We start from the raw sequence: 7,318 nt of genomic DNA, 5'->3' as shown, positions 1-7,318 counted from the left end.
TAACTTTGGTTGCAATCTGAAAAACATTACAGCTCTTTAAAATATTTAATTTTATGCATCAGTTATATATATATATATATATATATATATATATATATATATATATATATATATATATATATATATATATATATATATATATATATACACACACACACACACACACACACACACATATATATATATATATATATATATATATATATATATATATATATATATATATATATATATATATATATTTACATATATGAGAAGGAACAAAAAGTTAAAATCTTCAGGCTCGTCGCCATGATTATAGTCCGGGGGCCGTTACAGAATGAGTATCATAAAACTTCCGGAAGGCTTCATTAAAAAGTTTTCCGTCCTGTTCGAAGTGATGATTAGGGCCTAATCAGAATACCTTAACGTAATTTCGGGAAATTTTACAGGAAAGTGATCTAGAGGTAACTGCATACTTTTGCATACGATTTTGTGAACGAAAAATGAAATTGCATTTATTTTATATTCGTTTGAAAGACAATTATAATAAAAATCAACTTCTATTATGCTTTTTCACACTTAATATAATAAACGCACATGAAAAAATACTTTTCGTTAAGATGAACTCCTAAGATGCTGCTTTAAGGAATTGAATTTTTATTCTGCACTATCTGAAAGCTGTTTCATGTGCATTAATCACCAATTTACATTCGCAATTATTATTACAGCAAGATTAAATGATAAAACCACAAATTTATCCTACACAGAATATCGAAACACCAGCTATGCGTTTATCATTCAATATACTTAAACTCTGAGACGTTGTTCCAAAAGTAATCCTTTCAATTCTCAACACAGCTTCTCATAAAAACAAACGAACTCCCTTTCATTGTTAACTATTGGTTGCGCAACGACTGTCGAAGTTTTGATAAAAAAGTTTGAAAGTGGTGCTGTAACGTTTCCAATACAATTTCCAATAATAGACTAACGTTGGCCAAGTAATATCCTTATGTAAAAGAGAGAGAGAGAGAGAGAGAGAGAGAGAGAGAGAGAGAGAGAGAGAGAGAGAGAGATCCGACAAATCTTCCTACAGAAAAATATCTATTTAATAAGTATGCCTATTTATATTTTCCATTATTTCAATATTGGTAAATCTTCTTTGCATGTTTAAAGATTTTTAAAAGTTCCTTTCCATTATACTTATCTCCGCTTCCTTACCTTGGGGTTAATAAGAACGAATTTATGAACATTAATCCATAAGTAATTCATAGACCAAATTTGGAACAGGAATGGGACAAGTTTATAAAGGAAGAAACACTAATGATGAATTGACTTTACAAAGAAAAAAAAATCCATTTTCCTTGCTGCGATGTTTAACTCCCCGAGAGACAAAAGGAAATAAAATATTGTTAACCAAACACAATCTTGCAGCATGTAAACAGAGGAAGGTTTAACAAGGTTGAGTTGAAGGAGGCCTATTTCTCATTTTTACTTGCCTTGTCCAACAATATTTGGAACAAAAAAGTAAGACAGTCGGGAAAGTTTATTTGAAATGCTCTCATCTTTATTGGGAATATTTGTTCAACTCTAGTTTCAAATAAATTGCAGAGAGAGAGAGAGAGAGAGAGAGAGAGAGAGAGAGAGAGAGAGAGAGAGAGAGAGAGATAAATGGTGAATGGGATATACGATTGGAGGAATAATGGGGGGAGATACCTTGGAGGTGTCTAAGTGAGTCACTTTGGGAATCTGGCTACCATATTGGGAATGGCAACTGAATCCCTCTCTGGATGACTGTGGGTTTGCAACCCCACTTGGACTAAGGTGTCAGTTTTTTTTTTTTTTTTTTTTTTTTTTGTATAAGTATAACAATACAATATCCTACTTCATAATAAATGAATCAATAAAAGGATAGATTCAACTTTTATATTTTTTTTTGCTGAACGTATGCGTTCACTCAATGTGATTGTTACCTTTGGCATGCAATATACCGATCCATGTCACATGATAAAAGTTGTGAAAAATTGTTTTGAAGATAAGACAATCTTTTTTTAATGACTGGAAATTATGGAAAATGGGTTGTGTAAAGAAAATTAATGTTTCATAAACACCTATAATGTAAGAGTTTGAGATGATAAAAAACGCACAGGATAGGAAATGAGGATAAGATGAATTAAGAGTAACAGTTTTAAGTATCACTTACGAGAAAATACAAAGTAAATCCACATAGGAACCATTATAAACCAATTAGAAAACCAATCTACGAAATTATTATTTAATTATAGATGACAGACTACTTCTTGGGCGTTAAATTTCATCATTGCAACTGGATGAAAAAATGACAAGTGGAAAAGCACTAATATATATATATATATATATATATATATATATATATATATATATATATATATATATATATATATATATATATATATATATATATATATATATATATACCAAGGCACTTCCCCTAATTATGGGGGGTAGCCGACATCAAACAAATGGAACAAGAAAGGGGACCTCTCCTCTCTACGTTCCTCCCATCCTGACAAGGGACTCAACCGAGTTCGGCTGGTACTGCTAGGGTGCCACAGCCCACCCTCCCCCGTTATCCACAACAGATGAAGCTTCATAACACTGAAAATCCTACTGCTGCTACCTCCGCGGTCATCTAAGGCACTGGCGTAAGCATCAGGGCCTACCAGAACTGCGTTACAATCACTCGCTGTTCATTCCTATTTCTAGCACGCTCTCTTGCCTCTCTCACACCTATCTTCCTAATACCCAGAGCTTTCTTCCCTCCATCCATCCACTTAAACCTTGGCCTTCCTCTTGTACTTCTCCCATCAACTCTCGCATTCACAACCTTCTTTAGCAGACAGCCATTTTACATTCTCTTAACATGGCCAAACCACCTCAACACATTCATATCCACTCTAGCTGCTAACTCATTTCTTACACCCCTTCTCACCCTCACCAACACTTCATCTCAAACACATTCAATTTCTGTCTCTCCGTCACTTTCATTCCCGACAACTCCGATCCATACATCACAGTTGGTACAATTACTTTCTCATATGGCACTCTATTTACATTTATGCCCAACCCTCTATTTTTTACTACTCCCTTAACTGGCCCCAACACTTTGCACCCTTCATTCACTCTCTGACGTACATCTGCTTTCACTCTACCATTTGCTGCAACAACAGACCCCAAGTACTTAAACTGATCCACCTCCTCAAGTAACTCTCCATTCAACATGATATTACACCTTGCACCACCTTCCCTTCTCGTACATTTCATTACCTTACTCTTACCCACATTAACTCTCAAATTCCTTCTCTCACAAACCCTTAAAAATTCTGTCACTAATCAGCCAAGCTTATCTTCCGCGTCTGCAACCAGTAGAATATCATCCACAAACAACAACTGATTTACCTCCCATTCATGGTCATTCTCGTCTACTAGTTTTAATCCTCGTCCAAGCACTCGAGGATTCACCTCTATTACCACTCCATCAACATACTAGTTAAACAACCACAGCGACATTACACATCCCTGTCTCAGCCCCACTCTCACCGGAAACCAAACCGTCACTTCATTTCCTATCCTAATGCAGGCTTTACTACCTTTGTAGAAACTTTTCAAAGCTTGCAACAATCTTCCACTAACTCCATATAACCTCATCATATTCCACATTGCTTCCCTATCAACTATCATACGCTTTCTCCTGATCCATAAACGCAACATACACCTCCTTACCTTTTGCTAAATATTTCTTGCATCTCTGCCTAACTGTGAAAATCTGATTCATACAACCCCTACCTCTTCTAAAACCACCCTGTACTTCTAAGATTGCATTCTCTGTTTCATCCTTAATCCTTTTAATAAGTGCTCTACCATACACTTTTCCAACTACACTCAACAAAAAAATACCTCTTGAATTACAACACTCATGCACATCTCCCTTACCCTTATATAGTGGTACAGTACATGCACAAAACCAATATACTGGTACCATTGACAACACAAAACATATTAAAGAATCTCACCAACCATTCAAGTACAGTCACACCCCCTTCCATCAACTTCTCAGCTTTCACACCATCCATACCACATGCTTTTCCTACTCTCGCTTCATCTAGTGCTCTCCTCACTTCCTCTATTGTAATCTCTCTCTCATTCTCATCTCCCATCACCGGCACCTCAACACCTGCAACAGCAATTATATCTGCCTCCCTAATATCCTCAACATTCAGTAAATGTTCAAAATATTCCAAACACCTATTCCTTGCCTCCTCTCCTTTTAACAACCTTCCATTTCCATCTTTCACTGTCTCTTCAATTCTTGAGCCAGCCTTCCTTACTCTCTTCACTTCTTTCCAAAACTTCTTTTTATTCTCTTTATATTAATGACCCAATCCCTGACCCCACCTCAGGTCAGCTGCCCTCTTTGCCTCACTTACCTTGCTCTTTACTTCCACATTTTTCTCTCTATATTTTTCATACTTTTCTACATTATTACTCTGCCACCATTCTTCAAAAGGCCTCTTTTTCTCTTCCACATTTACTTTCACTCCTTCATTCCACCATTCACTGCCCTTCCTCATGCTGCCTCCAAAAATCTTCTTGCCACACACATCACTTGTAATCCCAACAAAATTTTCTTTTACTAAATTCCACTCCTCCTCTAAATTACCAGTTTCTCTTACTTTCACTTCGTCATATGCCATTTTCAACCTTTCTTGATATTTATTTTTTACTCCTGGTTTTATTAGCTCTTCAACCCTCAATAGCTCCCTTTTACATCCACCTACTCTATTCCCCCACTCTTTTGCTACAACTAATTTTCCTTCCACCAAAAAATTATGAGACCTACCGTTAGCCATACCCCTAAAAACGTGCATATCTTTCAACCTTCGAAACATTCTTTTAGTTAGCAACACATAATCCATTAATGCCCTATCTACTACTTTTCCACTTGCCACTCTTACACATGTATACATCTTTTTATCTTTCTTTTTGAAAAAGCTAGAACTTTTCACCATCTCTTGCTCAACACACCTATCTACCAGTCTCTCACCACTCTCATTTTCACCTGGTACGCCATACTTCCCAACGACACCTTCTACCTCTTCAGCGCCCACTCTATCATTTAAGTCACCCATGACAACTACATAATTCCTTCTACCTAGTCCTTCTACACACCTAGTAAAATCATTCCAGAACTCATTCGGCTCTTTTTCACTTTTCTCACTACCTGGCCCATACGCACTCTAACCCATCCTAACCCTTACCCACATTAACCTAGATGATATCTCCTTCCATTCCACTACTTTACCTGTCATCCATTCACTCAGCAATAAAGCCACGCCCTCTCTATCTCTTCCCATTTCAATCCCAGACATTCTACCAGACATTTCACCAAACATCACTTCACCCTTCCCTTTTATCTTTGTCTCACACAAAGCCAATACATTCATCCTTCTATTCTTAAACACTTCCAATCTCACATCTCTTACTCTCTATTGTACTATATCCACGTACGTTCAAACACCCCAAAACTAGAGTGCGGGGAGCAGTCACTCTCCTCCCAGCTCCATCTCTTTGCTGATGTCTCACAGGATTGTAAATACAGGAGAAGGGGTTCCCAGCCCCCTCGTCCCGTCCCTTTTAGTCACCTCTTACGACATGCAGGGATAACGTTGGCGCTATTCTAATTGTTATTATGCCCCCGCAACCACAAAAGCCATATATATTTGTGTGTATATATATATATAAATATATATATATATATATATATATATATATATATATATATATATATATATATATATATACATATATATATATATATATATATATATATATATATATATATATATATATATGTATGTATATATATTTATATATATATATATATATATATATATATATATATATATATATATATATATATATATATATATATATATATATATATATATATTATATATATATATATATATATATATATATATATATATATATATATACATATATATATATATATATATATATATATATATATATATATATATATATACAAGGGGAAGGGGCCGGATACTCTCTTCTGATTATAATCATAAATTGTCAATAATAATAAGAAGACTTTTATATCAACCAAACATTTCATGCAGCTTATGCAATAAATAGCTATTTACTTCAATTCGAAAAAATATCATCATTTATAAAGTATTCTTTCCAATAAATATACGAAACAAACCATTTTTCTTCTGCCATTATTAATGGCACAAGTAAATACCTTCGGCAGCTGGGAATATAGCAATGGTTCGAGTTGTCAAAAAACAAATACAAATACAATATCAGTAAAGCAAGATAATACCTTCGCAGAAAATTATATGACACCTTTGCGGGAATTAAACCTGATAGGTATCCGTCTTGAGTCCACAAACTCGGTTGAGGATGAAGATGAGAACTAGGGACAATAGGAGGAAGAGAGAATATTACAATAAATATCTCATATAAACTATAAAAACGTTAACAAAACACAAGGTAGTGAAATAAAATAAAGTAGAGTACCCGAGTGTACCCTCAAGCAAGAGAACTCTAACCCAATACATAGGAAGACCATGGTGCAGAGATTATGGCACTACCCAATACTAGAGAACAATGGTTTGATTTTGGATTGTTCTTCTTCTTGAAGAGCTGCTTACCATAGCTAAAGAGTCCCTTCTACCCTTACAAAGAGGAAAGTGGCCACTGAACAATCACAGTGCAGAAACCCCTTGGGTGGAGAAGAAATGTTGGGTAATCTCAGTGTTGTCAGGTGTAAGAGGACAGAGGAGAATATGTAAAGAATAGGCCAGACTATTATAGGTGTGTGAGTAGGCAAAGTGAAAATGAATCCTAACCAAAGAGAAGGATCCATTATATTACTGTCTTTCCAGTCAAAGGACCCCATAACTCTCTAGTGGTAGTATCTCAACGGGTGACTGGTGCCCTGGTTCAAAATACTGTTGAACCTTTTTCATTTTGGTTTTATGGTTATAATGCATTGCACATACATCATTCGAGTCTTCGTTCACGTCAAAAGTCATGGGGACACTAAACACATTTGACGAAAGATTTCCCCTTAGTGTCTTCGGACTTTTGATTCTAACTGTACAAAGCCGGTTCATTGTTTGGCTGATTTCTCTATCTATCATGGAATAAATTTAATGAAAACGAATTATATTTTCTGTATACCTTATTAGATTATGTTTTCTAATTGCCTAAATTTTATTTGAATAATAAAGATATTTCACGTGTCAAAGTTACGTAAATTGCAATCAAAGGT

Source organism: Palaemon carinicauda, chromosome 9 (genome assembly GCF_036898095.1).
Source record: "Palaemon carinicauda isolate YSFRI2023 chromosome 9, ASM3689809v2, whole genome shotgun sequence".
Classification (NCBI taxonomy): Eukaryota; Metazoa; Arthropoda; class Malacostraca; order Decapoda; family Palaemonidae; genus Palaemon; species Palaemon carinicauda.
The sequence above is the reverse complement of the archived record's forward strand: the minus strand, read 5'-3'. Positions refer to the sequence as shown.